The sequence below is a fragment of the Triticum aestivum genome, chromosome 7B (assembly GCF_018294505.1).
Source record: "Triticum aestivum cultivar Chinese Spring chromosome 7B, IWGSC CS RefSeq v2.1, whole genome shotgun sequence".
Lineage (NCBI taxonomy): Eukaryota > Viridiplantae > Streptophyta > Magnoliopsida > Poales > Poaceae > Triticum > Triticum aestivum.
In genome coordinates, this window is record NC_057813.1 from 723,520,777 (window position 1) to 723,545,149 (window position 24,373).

A 24,373-nucleotide genomic window follows, 5' to 3' on the forward strand; every position below is an offset into this window, starting at 1 on the left:
CGATAAATAAAGAGTGTCGAACCCAACAAGGAGCAAAAGGAAATGATAAGCGGTTTTCGACAAGTTCAAGGAGTTGACTACGATGAGACTTTCTCACCCGTAGCGATGCTTAAGTCTGTCTGAATCATGTTAGCTATTGCTGCATTTCATAATTATGAAATTTGGCAAATGGATGTCAAAACTGCATTCTTGATTGGATTTCTGGAAGAAGAGTTGTATATGATGCAGCCAGAAGGTTTTGTAGATCCAAAAGGTGCTAACAAAGTGTGCAAGCTCCAGTGTTCCATTTATGGACTAGTGCAAGCATCTCGGAGTTGGAATAAACGCTTTGATAGTGTGATCAAAGCATATGGTTTTATACAGACTTTTGGAGAAGCCTGTATTTACAAGAAAGTGAGTGGGAGCTCTGTAGCATTTCTGATATTATATGTAGATGACATATTATTAATTAGAAATGATATAGAATTTCTGGATAGCATAAAGGGATACTTGAATAAAAGTTTTTCAATGAAAGATCTCGGTGAAGCTGCTTACATATTGGGCATCAAGATCTATAGAGATAGATCAAGACGCTTAATAGGACTTTCACAAAGCACATACCTTGATAAAATTTTGAAAAAGTTCAAAATGGATCAGGCAAAGAAAGGGTTCTTGCCTGTACTACAAGGTGTGAAGTTGAGTCAAACTCAATGCCCGACCACAGCAGAAGATAGAGAGAAAATGAAAGATGTTCCCTATGCTTCAGCCATAGGCTCTATCATGTATGCAATGCTGTGTACCAGACCTGACGTATGCTTAGCAATAAGCTTGGCAGGAAGGTACCAAAGTAATCCAGGAGTGGATCACTGGACATCGGTCAAGAACATCCTGAAATACCTGAAAAGGACTAAGGATATGTTTCTCGTATATGGAGGTGACAAAGAGCTAGTCGTAAATGCTTACGTCGATGCAAGCTTTGACACTGATCCGGACGATTCTAAATCGCAAACCGGATACGTGTTTTTATTAAACGGTGGAGCTGTAAGTTGGTGCAGTTCTAAACAAAGCGTCGTGGCGAGGTCTACATGTGAAGCAGAGTACATAGCTGCTTCGGAAGCAGCAAATGAAGGAGTCTGGATGAAGGAGTTCATTTCTGATCTAGGTGTCATACCTAGTGCATCGGGACCAATGAAAATCTTCTGTGACAATACTGGTGCAATTGCCTTGGCAAAGGAATCCAGATTTCACAAGAGGACCAAGCACATCAAGAGACACTTCAATTCCATTCGGGACCAAGTGCAAGTGGGAGACATAGAGATTTGCAAGATACATACGGATCTGAATGTTGCAGACTCGTTGACTAAGCCACTCTCACGAGCAAAACATGATCAGCACCAAGACTCCATGGGTGTTAGAATCATTACTATGTAATCTAGATTATTGACTCTAGTGCAAGTGGGAGACTGAAGGAAATATGCCCTAGAGGCAATAATAAAGTTATTATTTATTTCCTCATATCATGACAAATGTTTATTATTCATGCTAGAATTGTATTAACCGGAAACATGATACATGTGTGAATACATAGACAAACATATAGTCACTAGTATGCCTCTACTTGACTAGCTCATTAATCAAAGATGGTTATGTTTCCTAACCATAGACATGTGTTGTCATTTGATTAATGGGATCACATCATTAAAAGAATGATGTGATTGACATGACCCATTCCGTTAGCCTAGCACTTGATCGTTTAGTATATTGCTATTGCTTTCTTCATGACTTATACATGTTCCTGTAACTATGAGAATTATGCAACTCCCATTTACCGGAGGAACACTTTGGGTACTACCAAACGTCACAACGTAACTGGGTGATTATAAAGGAGTACTACAGGTGTCTCCGAAGGTACATGTTGAGTTGGCGTATTTCGAGATTAGGTTTTGTCACTCCGATTGTCGGAGAGGTATCTCTGGGCCCTCTCGGTAATGCACATCATTATAAGCCTTGCAAGCAATGTGACCAAATGAGTTGGTTACGGGATGATGCATTACGGAACGAGTAAAGAGACTTGCCGGTAACGAGATTGAACTAGGTATTGGATACCGACGATCAAATCTCGGGCAAGTAACATACCGATGACAAAGGGAACAACGTATGTTGTTATGCGGTTTGACCGATAAAGATCTTCATAGAATATGTAGGAACCAATATGGGCATCCAGGTTCCGCTATTGGTCATTGACCGAGAATAGTTCTAGGTCATGTCTACATAGTTCTCGAACTCGTAGGGTCCGCACGCTTAACGTTACGATGATAGTTTTATTATGAGTTTATAAGTTTTGATGTACTGAAGTTTGTTTGGAGTCCCGGATGTGATCACGGACGTAACGAGGAGTCTCGAAATGGTCGAGACATAAAGATCGATATATTGGAAGCCTATATTTGGACATCGGAATCGTCCCGGGTGAAATCGGCATTTTATCGGAGTACCGGGAGGTTACCGGAACCCCCCGGGGGGTTATTGGGCCTACATGGGCCTCGAGGGAGAAGAGGGAAGGAGGCAGGAGGGGGCCGCGTGCCCCTCCCCTTCCTAGTCCGAATAGGACAAGGGAAGGGGGGCGGCGCCCCCCCTTTCCTTCCCCTCTTCCTCCTCTTTCCCCCCTTCTCAGGACTCCCCCCTTGGCGCGCCCTCCTTGGCCGGCCGCCTCCTCCCCCCTGGCTCCTTTATATAGGGGGGCGGGGGGTACCCCATAGACACACAAGTTGATCTGCGGATCATTCCCTAGCCGTGTGCGGTGCCCCCCTCCACCATATTCCACCTCGGTCATATCTTCGCGGAGTTTAGGCGAAGCCCTGCGCCGGTAGAGCATCATCATCGTCACCACGCCGTCGTGCTGACGGAACTCATCCCCGAAGCTTTGCTGGATCGGAGCCCGGGGATCGTCATCGAGCTGAACGTGTGCTGAACTCGGAGGTGCCGTATTTCGGTACTTGGATCAGTCGGATCATGAAGACGTACGACTACATCAACCGCGTTGTCATAACTCTTCCGCTTACGGTCTACGAGGATACGTGGACAACACTCTCTCCTCTCGTTGCTATGCCATCACCATGATCTTGCGTGTACGTAGGAATTTTTTTGAAATTACTACGTGCCCCAACAAAAATCACATGTGATCTGCCTCTAGCTAGCTAGATGGATGGTAATGAGGAAGAGAAAAAAAATAGACTGCTCATATGCATGAATGCACGGTCAACTTAATTGATTGGGTGGATCTGAAGGAAGCACAATATGTATTTTCAGTTGGGTAGGTCGAATGAGAGGACCCCGTTTCGAGTTCATTTGGGTATAAGGCATGCATCATTTAGTTTACTATTGTGCCTTTACATGCATCTTATCATGTTCAATGCGTGATTCGGGCAGTTCCTATGCAATATGCATGCATGAGATGCTTGGGGGTCTCGGTGAAAACTAAACTGAGATGCGTGAGATATTTTCAAGTGACATGACTCGGCTTGAACGGGTTTGGAAGCGCATCCATTTACACTTTAACATTTGTTCTCCACCCGCATCAGTTCGACGCATGAATCGAAGAGCATAATTTCATTATCAGACAACAGACTTAACAAATAACGTGCATTGAAGTGTTCTATTTTCATCATTCGAATTGCGAAGCTATTGTCTGATACATAGAGCAAATTTTCTAGTAGAAAGTATATTTTGTGGGCACAGAAGGAATAAAAATGAATAACATGAGAGAAAAATACGGAGACACAATGTTAAGCCCAACCCACAATTTCAACAGAAACTGAGCCCACCGTCAACAACCTTTTTGGGACAATATTAGATATTTTTTGAGATCTCTACCATCACATTGATATTAGAATTTACATGAACACACGTGTATACAAACAAATAGTTATGTATACACTATAATTTATTCAATATTCAAAAGCTCATTCAAGAAGACATTTGTTACACCAATAATTAAAATTTAGAAGATTCACTTATATGCATTATAGCTGCATATATGACCCATAGTACTTTAATTACTCCCCCTATATCAAAATATAAGACTTTTTTGATACAACAGGAGTATAAAAAACGACTTATATTTGAATACAGAGGGAGTAATATTTTAGTACTATTTTTATGTGGTTAGTTATCTCAACTAAGTAATATGATAAAACTAAATTCTAATAGGTATAAAATTTAGTACAAAAATATATTTAATTTTTTTGTATTACACAAAAGAATTATTAAGAGCTGTATCAAGAGGGTAAGGTAGCGGTGCTTTTACAGCGAGTTGAATCAGAAACGGAATATGTGTGTGTGGGAGAGACGTGTGACGTAAGAATTTTGACTGACAGGACATAGAAAAATAGTTACGCTGAGCAAGAGTGAGAGAATTGTGAAGATGAAGATGAAGGGAGGTAGTCAGAAAGGTCGATGGAATCATCTTCGGCTTGACCTGCGAGATAGGAATCATGAATACCTTGTGTTTTGCATAACCTCACTTAAGATGATAAATGACATTAGTTGGCCATAAAAAATTTGGTTAAGGATATGAAGTCCTTGTTTATTTGAAGTCTTTATTTTAATTGTTTAATTGGTTGTTTCTATTTGATTTAATTTATTAAAAACGACATGTTTCTACAATCGTGTTAACAGTGATACTATTTTCATATTGGAGGGCTTTGGTGAATTCTAGCAACAATACAACACAAAGTGGGGGGCACCATAACAATGTGGGTAAGAACAGAACAAAGAAAAACACCACGGCGCTAAACTTGCCTAGTCTGAATTCCGTCAATGGAAGGCAAGGGGGTGGGACACAGAGCACCTAGACCACATCACGACCAATGCGAGGCACCTCCGTCGCACGACCAAGACTCCTGCATGAAACCGAATCAACGTACCCCCCACCATGAGCCCCTAGAGAGTCGGCAAGTGGGTTGCAGGATCCGGCGAGACTGAAGGAGGAGACCATTGAGGAAGTCCGACGAAGCTGTGCATTGCGCCCTAGATGCCCACGCCCCGAGAAGCAGCCCAAACCAAGCATGGCGATCAACATCTTCTAGTCCAACATCGAGGACTTCATGAACAACCAAAACAGTGTCTTCAAGAAGGGGACGGCGCTACAACACCGGTGATGTCCAATCCGGTGAACCGGACCTAGAGTTTTCCTTGGTGCGCGAATAGGGGCACGGTGAAAGGTAACTCTAGTTGATAAGTAATACTAGAGATAATGCGTCAGTTTATCCGATCGATGCAAATTTGCTTAACAGATCGTTTGATACACAAGTTGTTCAAGTGCAAAAGACATGCACGAACCACCCGGATCGTGTCACTCCAACGGATCAAATAATTCGGCGCTACTAGTGCACATCATAATCGTGATTAACTCTTTAGTTACTTATAAGGAAAAAGTCCATTTTAAACCCTGAACTCGTAGACGTCCGGCGAAACGACCCCCCAAGTCGAAATCCCGGTTGATTGTACCCTGAACTATGCAATCCCGGTCTAAATCAAACCTTCGAGTCATTTGGATGGCCGGGATTGCTGGGATTTCGCTGAGGGCACACACCTCCACCCTGCTGGGCCGGCCCGCTTTATCTTTTTTCTTTGAGAAATAAAAATTCACAAAGGGCGCTACACACCTTGCTTCTGCTGGGCCGGCCCGCTTTTGCTTTTTGTTAAAAAAAGCGCACGGTGTGCTTTGAACACGCGACCCCGTACTGATTTCAAAAAAACATTTTCTTACAATGACGTTCAATGAAATTTAAATATTGTTTAATGGATATCACAAAATGTTCAACATGTATTAAATATTGTTCAGGGTATATCACGAAAATGTTCAATTTTTATTCGAATTTTTTAACGTATGTAAAAAATGTCCAAAATATATTTTTAAAGAATTGAACGTATTTAAAAAATCACATTTGTTTCCAAGAATTGCTGAAAACTTTGAAGAAAAAAGAAATCTATCGCGATACATTGTACTTTAAAATTAGCGCTGCAGTATAGACGTACTGAGTAGGTAGCTAGTGTGGTTGCCATCGCTGCTATTTATTCACGTTTTCAAATTTTGTTCACAATTTTAAATTGTTCAGTGTACAACAAAAAATGTTCAATGGATATTTAAATGGTTTTTCAGCGCATATCACAAAATTGTTCAATTTGTAGTTAAAAATTCTTCAGATTATATTACAAAAATGTTCAATATATAAAATTTTGTTCATCGTATATCACGAAATGTATAAAATTTTGTTCATCGTATATCACGAAAATGTATAATATGTTTTCAATTATTTCAATGGATATAAAAAAAATGTTTGCTGTGTAGTAAAAAAATTGTTCATCGTACACTTAAAAAATGTTCGTCGGATATAAATTTTTGTTCATGTTTTCAATAGTTGTTCACGTTTTAACAGTTTGTTGAGTTTTAAATTTCTTCAAGAAAACATTGTTCATTTTCTTGAACGAAGATTAAAAAAATGGATCTGCCGCTGATTATACTACTTGAACATTACGCTGTGCTCTAATATCGGTCCCAATTGCTAGTTGCACTGGCTATCGTCACGGCTATCCAGCGAAAGGTCGTGGGTACGAATCCAACCAGCGGCAAACTTTTTAGGTCGTTTCGTTTTTTTTCGTACGTTCGCTTGTTTCCTGGCAATGGGCCGGCCCGTTTGTGCGAGCCCTAACGCGGAATCTCTTCTGTTTGACGCTATTCGCGATTCTGCCGCAAAAGAGCGACAGAAAAATAAAGATGAATTTTTTTAAGCAAACAAAAAAAATAAATGGGCTGGCCCAGCGCGGAGGACGGGTGCTCCTTGACCCACCAGCTAGACAAATCCCGGTTAACATTTGTCAGGGTTTGATTTAGACCGGGATTGCATAGTTCAGGGTGTAATCGACCGGGATTTCGACTTGGGTGTTTGTTTCGCCGAACGTCTACGAGTTCAAGGTTTAAAATGGACTTTTTCCTACTTATAATTAAGCTAGGATCGGAGGAAGGTCGCGGGTCGTACGTGCTGCACGCAGTGGCGTCGTACTCACACTCACAGTCACACGTCACACCTCACAGCCTGTCTGGCTTCACAGCTGAGTGCATTTATCACCGGCCGGTCACATCGCCTCCGTCCGTACACACGGATTTTCCCGTGCGGTCGCCGTCGCGGACATTTATACCGGTGATGATCATTCCGGTGAGAGAGGATAATTCGAGAGAAAGGAGATGAAAAGTAGCTGTGCTGTGATGGAAGTCATGCATGCAGGTGCAGTGGTGCCGCCGGCTTCACTATAGCAGCGTAACGCCTACATAGTTCCGGAAAGACCCAAACCGGTGAGTGACATCCAAAGCCTGCTACTCGGCGATCGACATGGCAATTGGCCGGGCAATCATTGGGATCCGGGTGGCCGGATCTTGTCACAGGAGCGCCAGGTCAAATATCTCGTGTGTTCCGGATGTTTTTTTCACTTAGTGTTTTTTGGGGGGGTGGGGGTTGATGAGCGACGCCTAGTCGAAGGAAGAAAACGGCCAATATGAATTTTGATGTAACAATTTTATATTTTGCATTTTGCGTTTTGCCGTATTTTGTTTTTACTAGGTACTGTTTTCCTGGATGATTGTTAGACATAAAATGCACTTTAGCATCTATGTATAACGCAACACCGCCAGCACAGAGGAATGGCAGCAATAACTTCTATCACCGGCACATGATAGTAACAGATCGATCAATTGTCGCCTTAAATTTAGCTATACTTACATGGTCCCCCATAAGAGATCACCATACAGTAATATTGCTTTCTGATTGATCATTTTATTTTCTAGTCGGCATCGCATTCGACCTTCTGTTAGTACTTTAAGTAGGAGGGCCTGCATTGTCATGACCAGCGTGTGGCCCTCTAATCATAGGTGTCCATCCATTCTTGATGGTTTCCTGGGACAGAAGAATTAACCACCCAAGCTAAAATATCTACATGCTTAACCAGTGCAGCTCTATAAGCTAAAATATCTAGATGGTTTTTCGATCTTGGACAGGAAAACTAATCCTCCAAGCAAGCTAAAATATCGACAATCATATCTGGTCGACATCTCCATCACATACACTATAGCTCAGCATGATTTTCGTAATGGACGAATATGGAAAACGCCTTAGGCTTTATGGATGAATGCTTCTTTCGATTCTCTGAACTATTATGAGCCGATCGATCGACCTACGTACCTGGCCATCCACTCGTGAAATGAAATTAAAGACGAGTGGTGATCTGAATTTGACGTGTCCCACGTATGATCAAAATCACATGTGATCTGCCTCTAGCTAGCTAGATGGATGGTAATGAGGAAGAGAAAAAATAGACTGCTATGCACGAATGCAAGGTCAACTTAATTAAGAGAAAAAAAATAGACTGCTATGCAAGAATGCAAGGTCAACTTAATTAATTGGGTGGATCTGACGGAAGAACATAATGTAGTCTCAGTTGGGTAGGTCAAATGAGAGGACCCCATTTTGAGTTCATTAGGGTATAAGGCATGAAACATTTAGTTTACTATTGTGCGTTTACATGCATCTTCTCGTGTTCAATGATTCAGGCAGTTCCTATGCAATATGAATGCATGAGATGCTTGGGGGTCTCGGTGAAAACTAAACTAAGATGCATGAGATATTTTCAAGTGATGTGACTTGGCTTGAACGGGTTTGGAGGGGCATGCATTTACACGTTGACATTTGTTCTACACCCGCATCAGTTCAACACATGAATCAAAGATCATAATTTTATTATCAGACAACAGACTTAACAAGTAACGTGCATTGAAGTGTTTTATTTTAATCATTTGAATTGCAAAGCTATTGTCAGATACATAGAGCAATTTTTCTTATACAAAGTATATTTGGTGGGCACAGAAGGATAAAAATGAATAACATGAGAGAAAATATGGAGACACAATGTTAAGCCCAAACGACAATTTCAACATAAACTGAACCCACTGTTAACAACCTTTTTGGGACAATATTAGATATTTTTTGAGATCTCCACCATCACATAGATGTTAGAATTTACGTGAACACACGTGTATACACACAAATACTTATGTATACACTATAATTTATTCAATCTTCAAAAGCTCATTCAAAGAAGACATTTGTTACAACAATAATTAAAATTTAGAACATTCACTTATATACATTATAGCTGCATATATGACCCATAATACTTTAACTACTCCCCCTATATCAAAATATAAAACTTTTTTGATACAACAGGAGTATCAAAAAACGTCTTATATTTGAATACAAGAGGGAGTAATATTTTAGTATTGTTTTTATGTGGTTAGTTATCTCAACTAGGTAATAAAAAATTATACTCATTAAGTTTATAATATGACAAGACTAAATTTTAAATGGAATAAAGTTTAGTACACAAATATATTTAATTTTTTGTATTACATGATTTTTTTTATTAAGAGTTGTATCAAGATGGTAAGGGAGTGGTGCTTTTATAGCAAGTTGAATCAGAAATGGAAGATGTGCGCGGGAGAGACGAGTGACATAAGATCCTTGACTGACAGGACATAGAAAAAGGGTCATGCCGAGCAAGAGTGAGAAAATTGTGAAAATGGAGATAAAGGGAGGTAGTAAAAAACCGTCGATGCAATTGTCTTCAGCTTGAGCTAGGAGATAGGAATCATGGGACACCTTGTGTTTCCCATGGCCTCACTTAAGATGATAAATGACATTAGTTGAGCCATAAAATGTTTGGTTAGGGATATGACAGTCTTGTTTATTTGAAGTCTTTATTTTAATTGTTTAACTGCTTGTTTCTGTTTGATTTAATTCATTAAAATTCCTATAGTTATCACCTTTAATCCCTCGACCCAAATTCATCCCATGATCATGGCATGTGGTTGAGACCCGAAAATATTTGTATTACAATTTATTTTGGCCAAAACAAACAAAACCCATTATCTTTTCCAAATCCCTAAAATAGAGATTCCAACTAAAAGTATTCATTTTCTAAAAAATATTAAAAATCATTTATGAGGTCTATTATATGTAAGATTTCTATTCCATTCAAAAAATATTACTTGGATTTTTTAAAGTATTTTATTTAAATTGTGTTTTAGAAGGCTAGAAATGGATTTAAAATAGTAAAATTATTTATGTTGTTTCCAAAAAAAATCCAAGCCTCTTTGGACCATTTTGATCACCCCATAAACTTTTGACCACATGGTCCTATGTATCATCTTGTACAAACAAGCATCAAACACATTCTGGTCATGTCTAGGGTTTGAATTCATTCCTTCTTTACCGAAACCATTTTTCACTGAGTAGAGATTGGTGGAGCGAGAGTGAAATCGGACCAAACACCTTTTTGGAACTAGGTTGTGTTATGATAAGTTGTTTGAAAATGATAAAGCCTTGAGTGATCCAGGATATGAATATGACATATGAGTATTGATTTGTATTGAATAAAAACATTAATCCATGAGAAACAATAGTGACTTTTGTTTACATATTTGATGTTACTTACTTGTTATCAAATATACATTATTGCTTTGAATCACTTTTGTCGTGAGTTCACACCATGCTAAATCATTTAATTGAGATTAAGCTGGGTAGCATTCAAAATGAAAAATTATCTTTGTTTATCATTTACCTACTCGAGGATGAGCAGGAATTAAACTTGGGGATGCTAATACATCCCAAATATATCTATAATTTTTTATTGTTTCATGTTATTATGTTATCACTTTTATATAATTTTTATAGAACTTTATATTATTTTTCTCAACTAACCTATTAATTTAGTGCCCAATGCCAGTTCCTGTTTTCTTCTTGTTTTTGGTTTCGCGGGAAATCAATATCTACGGAGGTCAAAATCATTTGTTGAATTGGTACACTTCTTTGGGCAAAAAGAAACACGGGAAGCTTTGGGAGAGATCGAGATGCGAAGCCGGGGGCCCATGCGGCCACCCTGTGTGCCCTAGGGGGTCGTGCCACATACTCATGTGGATGGCTCTTACACCACCTTGACCCGATTCACCACCATAATTCCATGTAAATACCGAAACCCTCCAATGCATTTTCATAAGATTTTTATCACCGCTGCAAGTTCTTGTTTCGCGAAGATCCCATCTGAAGGCCTGTTCCAGAGCCCTGTCGGAGGGGGAAGCCATTTCCATATCTATATCTTCATCAACCTTGCTGCCTCCATGACCATGTGTGAGTAGTTCCCTTAGGACCTTAGGGTCCATAGTAGTAGCTAGATGATTTTCTCTCTTTTTGGATCTTCAGCACCTTATTCTGGCGAGCCTTCTCACATGATCGGGATCAATTCGATGTAATTGGTGGTGTGTTTATTGGGACATGATGAATTGTCACTTTATGATGATTGTTAATTGAAATCAATTTAATATTTTCAGGTTTTGTTGGTGCATGATTAAATAGCTTTGTATGCTCTTTGATTTACCTATCTTCTTTGGTGAAGTTTAATGGGTTTTTCTTCAGAGGGAGTGGTGCTTTGTAGTAGGTTCAATCTTGCGGTCCTCTAACCCAGTGACACAAAGGGCCAACAAATGTATTGTATTGTTGCCACTAAGGTTAAAACGACAAGGTTTTGTCATATTGATTGATTTCTTCCTGACACATTATGTCATCTTGCTTATTGTGATACTCTGTTTCTTGCAAACTTAATACCTTGAGATGCATGCTAGATAGCGGTTTTGGGGTGGAGCATCAGTAGTAGATGCAGTTGGATTAATAGTCCACTTATCATGGATGTAATGCCTATATGAGATTATGCCATAAATAATCATAGTTGTGAATATTGCTATCCGAACAATTGCCCAACTGTAATTTGTTTACCATGGCATTCGCCTACTTTCCAGAGAGATGCCACTAGTGAACCTATGTCTCCCCTCTACTTTTTTTTTCTATGATACTTTGCTACTATCTATCTCTATCATTTGCATTTAATCATGCAACTAGCAGGACAAGGGGCTTGACAACCCTCTTCAAGCGTTGGGTGCAAGTTTGTATCCGCTTTTGTGTAGCTACTGCTTACATTGTTATCTTGGGAGACTCCTACTGGATTGAAAACTTCGGATCTTCACTGAGGGAAATACTTTGTTGTTGTTTTGCTTCTCCCTTTCTCTTTGCGGAATCTCAACAACTCCTACGGGTAAGCACACCTGGAGCCTCCTTCCCCTACTGTGTGACCCCAAGGTTATGGCTATTGTCCGCGCCTCCATCTCGTGGCATCTTGGAGACGGTCTGTCCTGTCATTGCATTATCGAGCTCACACGTCTGGTCTATACCTTGGCCCTCAAGCGATGTCAGAAGTGAAGAATTGTGTGTGTCGTGCTTCAACTTTGCTCTTGGGTTTAGGACATAAGAGGTGCTTTTGGGCTGGCGCCATGGTGCAGTACATCGACCTTTAGAGCTTACTACGTCACAACACTCTCTCCCATAATCCGGAGCGACTAATCTGGAAATGGACAGAGTCTGGTGTGTACTTGGCGGGGTCCTGCTACTTCGCCATGTTCCATGGCTCTCTTCCTGATCAAAATTTGTGCCTAACCTAGAAGACCAAGAGCCCACTATGCAATAGGATCTTCCTCTGGCTGGCCCTCAAGGACCATTGTTGGACCGCAAACTATTTGGCTAGGCATGGCCTAGCACACGCATCAATATGTCTCCTCTGCGACAAGGATCCCGAGTGCCTACAACACCTTCTTGTCTGATGTTCCTTCTCTAGGCCGGTATGGCACGAGGTCCTCTCCTAGGCCGGATCCAATGCGACCTCACCATGCCCAGACACTCTGTTCCAGTCGTGGTGGACTGCCACTTGCTCAGTCATGTCCCCTTCATGCCGAAAAGGGCCCTCGTCCAGACTGCTGCTAATAGCTTGGCTCATATGGCGGCATCGAACAACTGCATCTTGGATGGCACCTCTCCCCTGGTGCGAAGACTATGCTCGCTTATCCAGGATGAAGCCGACATGCGGGCTACGACTTGTTCCTTTGTCTTGGCCAATATCATCCCCGAGTAGTCACCTTGTAATCCCCCCCCCCTCTCTTATGTCTCGTTGGGATTCCCATACGGATCCTCAGGAGGCTACGTTGTATAAATCTATCTTCTAGCAATGAAACATATGCAAGCTTTGCGTATCCGCGAAAAGGAATCTATGCAAAAAAACAACAACTACATGTTAAGAGAAGTTTTCCAGAAAAGTCCAGAGTGAAATCTAGCAATCCATAGATGGGTACACACATTAGATGGTCAGCACCGTAGTATTTTTTAAAGATTTTTAAATTATATCCACCTATTTAATTTAATTTTACATAATTTTACGATATTTTAATCAATAGGTGGGGGTGGGGCTCTTTTGTTTGACTATATAGTTTTCTTTTTGCGTGTGCCTGACTATATAGTTTAAGGCGGCCCGTTCAGAATGTGTGCCGGTAATGATGAATTTTCTTGGGCGGAAAAATCATTTGACCTAAAATATGTACAATTACTTGGGTTACATCTCAAACATACCGTCATATACAATGATTTACCATTAGAAAAACCTGACAAATTGTAATTATTCTTATGGATCATCATTTTCCCATACTCCCATATGGATCCGTGTGCGTTGTATAATTCAAGCACGTACCTCTTCAGCACTGGTAGATGACAACAATAGATCGATCAATTATCGCCTTAAATTTAGCTATACTTACAAAGTCTCATAAAAATATCACCATATCATAATATTGCTTTCTGATAGATCATTTCTTTTTCACTCACTGTACGTTATGGTCTACAGTTAGGCATGTCGTTCAACCTTTTATTAGGGCATGTAGTAAGGGGCATCACACTCTATAGCGGACCCACCTTACAACATCTCTCTCTCTCTCTCTCTCTCTTCACATGCATGAAGTTTAACTTTATCTCTCTCTCTCTACCTCTCTCTCCTCGCATGGATCAGCGTAGCTTCTCTGTTCATCCTTTCTCTTAGCTTTTACATTCGAAGATTCACTCGCTGTACGTTATGGTCTACAGTTAGGCATGTATTTTGACCTTTTATTAGGACATGTAGTACGGGGCATCACTCTGATATTGTCTCAGCTCTTAATCTAATAAAAAAAGTGATGCGACCATCGTTTGTGAAAATTTCTCGCCAACTGAGGCAACACTCTATAGCCGACCCACCTCAACATCTCCCTCTCTTCACATGCATAGAGTTTTCCTTCCTTTCTTTCCTCGCATGGATGAGCGTAGATTCTCCATTCGTCATTTCTCTTAGCTTTTACATTCGAAGAGGCTGGCTCTTTGGCAGGCCACACTAGCTCTTGTGCAAGGCTACAACTCTTCGTCCCAACCTAGCTCTGAGCCTAAGTGGACCCGTGGGGGAGCACGTTGAGGCTACCATTGACCATGCCTTTATTAGAGCATGGTTAATAGTACAGCCAGCTGATGGCTATATGATATTGACATATCATATATAGCCAACTTTATAGCCGACAAGTACAATAGTAAGATATAAAGATGTGCTACTTCATTAATACATGACCCATCTTTCACTTTCACATAGTGTTTAGGAGCACGTGTTGCAGCTGACTCTTAGGCTGCCCGTAATGGTAGTATCATAGGTAGTATCATGCATGACAACTAAACAATTTTGATGAGGTGGCATAGTATTAAATGAAGAAAGAGATGCTTGAGTATCATATCATGATACCGTATCATATTAAATGATGTGCTACTTTGTGTCATGCATGACAATAAATGTAGTACTCTATGATACCAACATATGATACTTTGCATTACGGATGTAGTATCATACACTAGTATCATATGCATGATACTAGTATATGATACTCCCCATTACAACCAGCCTTATTATGTAGCAGGTTCCTCTTCTCTCCCCCTTTACTCTCCCTCCATGTCATCAGAAAAATATTTTTTTAATCCTTATAGCCTGCTTATATAAGCTTATTGTACTTGCTCCTAGGATTGTAGGAGGTCCTATCTTATCTTTTTTTTTTGAACCACGCATTGTTAACCCGTGTGGCCCTGTAAGCATGGGGTGCCTATCCATTCTTGATGGTTTCCTTGCACAGATAAATTAACGCCCAAGCTAAAATATCTACATCGTTATAACCAATGTGGCCCTCTAAGCATGCGTGCCCAACCACCTTGATATTTCTCGATCTTGGACAGGAAGATTAATCGTCCAACCTACCTAAAATATCTACAACGGCATGTCATCGACATCTCCATCACACACTGTAGCTAGTGTGATCTTCACGATCTCCTCCTCCAAGAAAGAAAGTTAGGGTTCGTGTCCCTTGTCGGCGCCGGCGCATGTCCGCCTCGTCTCCGGTGGCCCTAGGACCATGGAGGCGCGGTGGATCCTGGCAAGGGCCGGCGAGAGGGCTCCATTTTTAGTCGTTTTTTTCAATCTTGTTAGGGTTTGTGTCCTACTCAGGAAGGCGAGACGGCGGCGGCTCCCTGAAGATGGAATAAAGGTCTCCCGGCCTAGCCCCTGTTCCGGCGGTGCGTCTAGCATCATTGGTGGGCGTGTGAAAGTGTGTCTCCGGCAGATCTATCTTTGGTGGATTTGCTCGGATCTCGTCGTTGTTTGTCTACGTTCGTGTGTCTTCGGTTTGGATCCTTCCGATCTACGTTATTTTTCATCGGTGGCGGTTGTTGTTCTGGGGTGCTGGTCCTATGGGGCCTTAGCACGACGACTTCCCGACTGTCTACTACAACAAGTTGTGCCCGACTCCAGCGATGGAGGGGCGATGACGGCGGCGCGCCTTCGGCTCGCCTCGGTGCTTGTAGTCGTCGTTAGGTGGTTTACGAATCTGAATGTAATTTTTACTTTTGGTATTCGTTGTACTGCCATGATTGAAGATGAATAGATTGGAATTTTCCGCAAAAAAGACAAATAAGGATAAATAATGCTTCTTCGATTTGATCTGAACTATTATGAGCTGATCGACCTACCCAGCCAGCCATCCATCCAACCCGTTGAAATGAAAATAAAGTCGAATGGTGCATGAAATGAACACGTATGATCAAAATCACATGTGATCTGCCTGTAGCTGGCTAGATCGATCCATGGTGATGACGACGAAGAAGAAAAGGTAGGTTGCTCGCGTGCAATAAGTGATCTCATCCTATGCGTGCATGCATGGTCAAGTCATTCAAAAGGGCGCACCTTAAGGAAGCACATTATGTAGCGTCAATTGGGTAGGTCGAACTAGAGGGCCCCGTTCGAGTTCATTTGGGTAGGGCATGCATGGTGCATGTAGTAATAATTAAACATTGTGGCTATGCTGATGCATGCATCTTCTCATGTCCAATGATCCTGGGAATTCGTGTGCATGCATGCATGAGATGCTTCAGGGTGTCGGCGAACACTGAAGTGAGATATTTTCAAGTGAAATGATGCAGCAACAAGATTTGAGGTGCTCGCAGTGGCACTTCGGCGATTGTCTCCCCAGACGTTGTATGAGCTCAGAGCTCTCAATGGATGAATGAAATAGTTCATCAACACAAAACATATTTGCAGGTTACACTAAGCTGTTTCTCTTTTCTGCCATGACATTCGACTTGCACAACGAGTAGCTTTTGCCAGATACTAGAGCAATTTTTTCCCAAAAAATATATACTACTGTACTATTTTATTGAACCAGTTTCAACTTCTGCTTCAAGCACAGAAGGACTATAAAGACGAACAACAGGAGGGTAAGAACAGATAGAAAGTCAAGCCCAACCCAGAATTTGAACAAAAAGCTCACCCCAACAAACAAAGGAGGACTACTTCTAGGCCCAAATGCTCAGTAATCCTGGGAGCTCCTATACAACGCGTTAAGCACCGGTTCACCTTCTTGGCACCAACACGCGTGGTCAACTGGACCGGCCTGTTAATAGCACAACGCTCATCCTTTCTAAATCGCACCCCCTCAGACAAAAATCACTCTTGATCGCACAGGTACACTACTAGAGAAAATCTTACTAGTGGCGCTGGTTTTTTACATACCAGTAGCGCGGGGCGCTACAATTATCATTTAACAGTAGCGCATTTCTATACAAGCGTTGCAGCTAAAATACTTAGTAGTAGCGCCTCTTTCTCTACCAACGCTACTACTATCATCACGTAGTAGTAGCGCCTGATGACTCACAAGTGTAGGGGATCAATCGTAGTCCTTTCGATAAATAAAGAGTGTCGAACCCAACAAGGAGCAAAAGGAAATGATAAGCGGTTTTCGACAAGTTCAAGGAGTTGACTACGATGAGACTTTCTCACCCGTAGCGATGCTTAAGTCTGTCTGAATCATGTTAGCTATTGCTGCATTTCATAATTATGAAATTTGGCAAATGGATGTCAAAACTGCATTCTTGATTGGATTTCTGGAAGAAGAGTTGTATATGATGCAGCCAGAAGGTTTTGTAGATCCAAAAGGTGCTAACAAAGTGTGCAAGCTCCAGTGTTCCATTTATGGACTAGTGCAAGCATCTCGGAGTTGGAATAAACGCTTTGATAGTGTGATCAAAGCATATGGTTTTATACAGACTTTTGGAGAAGCCTGTATTTACAAGAAAGTGAGTGGGAGCTCTGTAGCATTTCTGATATTATATGTAGATGACATATTATTAATTAGAAATGATATAGAATTTCTGGATAGCATAAAGGGATACTTGAATAAAAGTTTTTCAATGAAAGATCTCGGTGAAGCTGCTTACATATTGGGCATCAAGATCTATAGAGATAGATCAAGACGCTTAATAGGACTTTCACAAAGCACATACCTTGATAAAATTTTGAAAAAGTTCAAAATGGATCAGGCAAAGAAAGGGTTCTTGCCTGTACTACAAGGTGTGAAGTTGAGTCAAACTCAATGCCCGACCACAGCAGAAGATAGAGAGAAAATGAAAGATGTTCCCTATGCTTCAGCCATAGGCTCTATCATGTATGCAATGCTGTGTACCAGACCTGACGTATGCTTAGCAATAAGCTTGGCAGGAAGGTACCAAAGTAATCCAGGAGTGGATCACTGGACATCGGTCAAGAACATCCTGAAATACCTGAAAAGGACTAAGGATATGTTTCTCGTATATGGAGGTGACAAAGAGCTAGTCGTAAATGCTTACGTCGATGCAAGCTTTGACACTGATCCGGACGATTCTAAATCGCAAACCGGATACGTGTTTTTATTAAACGGTGGAGCTGTAAGTTGGTGCAGTTCTAAACAAAGCGTCGTGGCGAGGTCTACATGTGAAGCAGAGTACATAGCTGCTTCGGAAGCAGCAAATGAAGGAGTCTGGATGAAGGAGTTCATTTCTGATCTAGGTGTCATACCTAGTGCATCGGGACCAATGAAAATCTTCTGTGACAATACTGGTGCAATTGCCTTGGCAAAGGAATCCAGATTTCACAAGAGGACCAAGCACATCAAGAGACACTTCAATTCCATTCGGGACCAAGTGCAAGTGGGAGACATAGAGATTTGCAAGATACATACGGATCTGAATGTTGCAGACTCGTTGACTAAGCCACTCTCACGAGCAAAACATGATCAGCACCAAGACTCCATGGGTGTTAGAATCATTACTATGTAATCTAGATTATTGACTCTAGTGCAAGTGGGAGACTGAAGGAAATATGCCCTAGAGGCAATAATAAAGTTATTATTTATTTCCTCATATCATGACAAATGTTTATTATTCATGCTAGAATTGTATTAACCGGAAACATGATACATGTGTGAATACATAGACAAACATATAGTCACTAGTATGCCTCTACTTGACTAGCTCATTAATCAAAGATGGTTATGTTTCCTAACCATAGACATGTGTTGTCATTTGATTAATGGGATCACATCATTAAAAGAATGATGTGATTGACATGACCCATTCCGTTAGCCTAGCACTTGATCGTTTAGTATATTGCTATTGCTTTCTTCATGACTTATACATGTTCCTGTAACTATGAGAATTATGCAACTCCCATTTACCGGAGGAACACTTTGGGTACTACCAAACGTCACAACGTAACTGGGTGATTATAAAGGAGTACTACAGGTGTCTCCGAAGGTACATGTTGAGTTGGCGTATTTCGAGATTAGGTTTTGTCACTCCGATTGTCGGAGAGGTATCTCTGGGCCCTCTCGGTAATGCACATCATTATAAGCCTTGCAAGCAATGTGACCAAATGAGTTGGTTACGGGATGATGCATTACGGAACGAGTAAAGAGACTTGCCGGTAACGAGATTGAACTAGGTATTGGATACCGACGATCAAATCTCGGGCAAGTAACATACCGATGACAAAGGGAACAACGTATGTTGTTATGCGGTTTGACCGATAAAGATCTTCATAGAATATGTAGGAACCAATATGGGCATCCAGGTTCCGCTATTGGTCATTGACCGAGAATAGTTCTAGGTCATGTCTACATAGTTCTCGAACTCGTAGGGTCCGCACGCTTAACGTTACGATGATAGTTTTATTATGAGTTTATAAGTTTTGATGTACTGAAGTTTGTTTGGAGTCCCGGATGTGATCACGGACGTAACGAGGAGTCTCGAAATGGTCGAGACATAAAGATCGATATATTGGAAGCCTATATTTGGACATCGGAATCGTCCCGGGTGAAATCGGCATTTTATCGGAGTACCGGGAGGTTACCGGAACCCCCCGGGGGGTTATTGGGCCTACATGGGCCTCGAGGGAGAAGAGGGAAGGAGGCAGGAGGGGGCCGCGTGCCCCTCCCCTTCCTAGTCCGAATAGGACAAGGGAAGGGGGGCGGCGCCCCCCCTTTCCTTCCCCTCTTCCTCCTCTTTCCCCCCTTCTCAGGACTCCCCCCTTGGCGCGCCCTCCTTGGCCGGCCGCCTCCTCCCCCCTGGCTCCTTTATATAGGGGGGCGGGGGGTACCCCATAGACACACAAGTTGATCTGCGGATCATTCCCTAGCCGTGTGCGGTGCCCCCCTCCACCATATTCCACCTCGGTCATATCTTCGCGGAGTTTAGGCGAAGCCCTGCGCCGGTAGAGCATCATCATCGTCACCACGCCGTCGTGCTGACGGAACTCATCCCCGAAGCTTTGCTGGATCGGAGCCCGGGGATCGTCATCGAGCTGAACGTGTGCTGAACTCGGAGGTGCCGTATTTCGGTACTTGGATCAGTCGGATCATGAAGACGTACGACTACATCAACCGCGTTGTCATAACTCTTCCGCTTACGGTCTACGAGGATACGTGGACAACACTCTCTCCTCTCGTTGCTATGCCATCACCATGATCTTGCGTGTACGTAGGAATTTTTTTGAAATTACTACGTGCCCCAACAAAAATCACATGTGATCTGCCTCTAGCTAGCTAGATGGATGGTAATGAGGAAGAGAAAAAAAAATAGACTGCTCATATGCATGAATGCACGGTCAACTTAATTGATTGGGTGGATCTGAAGGAAGCACAATATGTATTTTCAGTTGGGTAGGTCGAATGAGAGGACCCCGTTTCGAGTTCATTTGGGTATAAGGCATGCATCATTTAGTTTACTATTGTGCCTTTACATGCATCTTATCATGTTCAATGCGTGATTCGGGCAGTTCCTATGCAATATGCATGCATGAGATGCTTGGGGGTCTCGGTGAAAACTAAACTGAGATGCGTGAGATATTTTCAAGTGACATGACTCGGCTTGAACGGGTTTGGAAGCGCATCCATTTACACTTTAACATTTGTTCTCCACCCGCATCAGTTCGACGCATGAATCGAAGAGCATAATTTCATTATCAGACAACAGACTTAACAAATAACGTGCATTGAAGTGTTCTATTTTCATCATTCGAATTGCGAAGCTATTGTCTGATACATAGAGCAAATTTTCTAGTAGAAAGTATATTTTGTGGGCACAGAAGGAATAAAAATGAATAACATGAGAGAAAAATACGGAGACACAATGTTAAGCCCAACCCACAATTTCAACAGAAACTGAGCCCACCGTCAACAACCTTTTTTGGGACAATATTAGATATTTTTTGAGATCTCTACCATCACATTGATATTAGAATTTACATGAACACACGTGTATACAAACAAATAGTTATGTATACACTATAATTTATTCAATATTCAAAAGCTCATTCAAGAAGACATTTGTTACACCAATAATTAAAATTTAGAAGATTCACTTATATGCATTATAGCTGCATATATGACCCATAGTACTTTAATTACTCCCCCTATATCAAAATATAAGACTTTTTTGATACAACAGGAGTATAAAAAACGACTTATATTTGAATACAGAGGGAGTAATATTTTAGTACTATTTTTATGTGGTTAGTTATCTCAACTAAGTAATATGATAAAACTAAATTCTAATAGGTATAAAATTTAGTACAAAAATATATTTAATTTTTTGTATTACACAAAAGAATTATTAAGAGCTGTATCAAGAGGGTAAGGTAGCGGTGCTTTTACAGCGAGTTGAATCAGAAACGGAATATGTGTGTGTGGGAGAGACGTGTGACGTAAGAATTTTGACTGACAGGACATAGAAAAATAGTTACGCTGAGCAAGAGTGAGAGAATTGTGAAGATGAAGATGAAGGGAGGTAGTCAGAAAGGTCGATGGAATCATCTTCGGCTTGACCTGCGAGATAGGAATCATGAATACCTTGTGTTTTGCATAACCTCACTTAAGATGATAAATGACATTAGTTGGCCATAAAAAATTTGGTTAAGGATATGAAGTCCTTGTTTATTTGAAGTCTTTATTTTAATTGTTTAATTGGTTGTTTCTATTTGATTTAATTTATTAAAAACGACATGTTTCTACAATCGTGTTAACAGTGATACTATTTTCATATTGGAGGGCTTTGGTGAATTCTAGCAACAATACAACACAAAGTGGGGGGCACCATAACAATGTGGGTAAGAACAGAACAAAGAAAAACACCACGGCGCTAAACTTGCCTAGTCTGAATTCCGTCAATGGAAGGCAAGGGGGTGGGACACAGAGCACCTAGACCACATCACGACCAATGCGAGGCACCTCCGTCGCACGACCAAGACTCCTGCATGAAACCGAATCAACGTACCCCCCACCATGAGCCCCTAGAGAGTCGGCAAGTGGGTTGCAGGATCCGGCGAGACTGAAGGAGGAGACCATTGAGGAAGTCCGACGAAGCTGTGCATTGCGCCCTAGATGCCCACGCCCCGAGAAGCAGCCCAAACCAAGCATGGCGATCAACATCTTCTAGTCCAACATCGAGGACTTCATGAACAACCAAAACAGTGTCTTCAAGAAGGGGACGGCGCTACAACACCGGTGATGTCCAATCCGGTGAACCGGACCTAGAGTTTTCCTTGGTGCGCGAATAGGGGCACGGTGAAAGGTAACTCTAGTTGATAAGTAATACTAGAGATAATGCGTCAGTTTATCCGATCGATGCAAATTTGCTTAACAGATCGTTTGATACACAAGTTGTTCAAGTGCAAAAGACATGCACGAACCACCCGGATCGTGTCACTCCAACGGATCAAATAATTCGGCGCTACTAGTGCACATCATAATCGTGATTAACTCTTTAGTTACTTATAAGGAAAAAGTCCATTTTAAACCCTGAACTCGTAGACGTCCGGCGAAACGACCCCCCAAGTCGAAATCCCGGTTGATTGTACCCTGAACTATGCAATCCCGGTCTAAATCAAACCTTCGAGTCATTTGGATGGCCGGGATTGCTGGGATTTCGCTGAGGGCACACACCTCCACCCTGCTGGGCCGGCCCGCTTTATCTTTTTTCTTTGAGAAATAAAAATTCACAAAGGGCGCTACACACCTTGCTTCTGCTGGGCCGGCCCGCTTTTGCTTTTTTGTTAAAAAAAGCGCACGGTGTGCTTTGAACACGCGACCCCGTACTGATTTCAAAAAAACATTTTCTTACAATGACGTTCAATGAAATTTAAATATTGTTTAATGGATATCACAAAATGTTCAACATGTATTAAATATTGTTCAGGGTATATCACGAAAATGTTCAATTTTTATTCGAATTTTTTAACGTATGTAAAAAATGTCCAAAATATATTTTTAAAGAATTGAACGTATTTAAAAAATCACATTTGTTTCCAAGAATTGCTGAAAACTTTGAAGAAAAAAGAAATCTATCGCGATACATTGTACTTTAAAATTAGCGCTGCAGTATAGACGTACTGAGTAGGTAGCTAGTGTGGTTGCCATCGCTGCTATTTATTCACGTTTTCAAATTTTGTTCACAATTTTAAATTGTTCAGTGTACAACAAAAAATGTTCAATGGATATTTAAATGGTTTTTCAGCGCATATCACAAAATTGTTCAATTTGTAGTTAAAAATTCTTCAGATTATATTACAAAAATGTTCAATATATAAAATTTTGTTCATCGTATATCACGAAATGTATAAAATTTTGTTCATCGTATATCACGAAAATGTATAATATGTTTTCAATTATTTCAATGGATATAAAAAAAATGTTTGCTGTGTAGTAAAAAAATTGTTCATCGTACACTTAAAAAATGTTCGTCGGATATAAATTTTTGTTCATGTTTTCAATAGTTGTTCACGTTTTAACAGTTTGTTGAGTTTTAAATTTCTTCAAGAAAACATTGTTCATTTTCTTGAACGAAGATTAAAAAAATGGATCTGCCGCTGATTATACTACTTGAACATTACGCTGTGCTCTAATATCGGTCCCAATTGCTAGTTGCACTGGCTATCGTCACGGCTATCCAGCGAAAGGTCGTGGGTACGAATCCAACCAGCGGCAAACTTTTTAGGTCGTTTCGTTTTTTTTCGTACGTTCGCTTGTTTCCTGGCAATGGGCCGGCCCGTTTGTGCGAGCCCTAACGCGGAATCTCTTCTGTTTGACGCTATTCGCGATTCTGCCGCAAAAGAGCGACAGAAAAATAAAGATGAATTTTTTTAAGCAAACAAAAAAAATAAATGGGCTGGCCCAGCGCGGAGGACGGGTGCTCCTTGACCCACCAGCTAGACAAATCCCGGTTAACATTTGTCAGGGTTTGATTTAGACCGGGATTGCATAGTTCAGGGTGTAATCGACCGGGATTTCGACTTGGGTGTTTGTTTCGCCGAACGTCTACGAGTTCAAGGTTTAAAATGGACTTTTTCCTACTTATAATTAAGCTAGGATCGGAGGAAGGTCGCGGGTCGTACGTGCTGCACGCAGTGGCGTCGTACTCACACTCACAGTCACACGTCACACCTCACAGCCTGTCTGGCTTCACAGCTGAGTGCATTTATCACCGGCCGGTCACATCGCCTCCGTCCGTACACACGGATTTTCCCGTGCGGTCGCCGTCGCGGACATTTA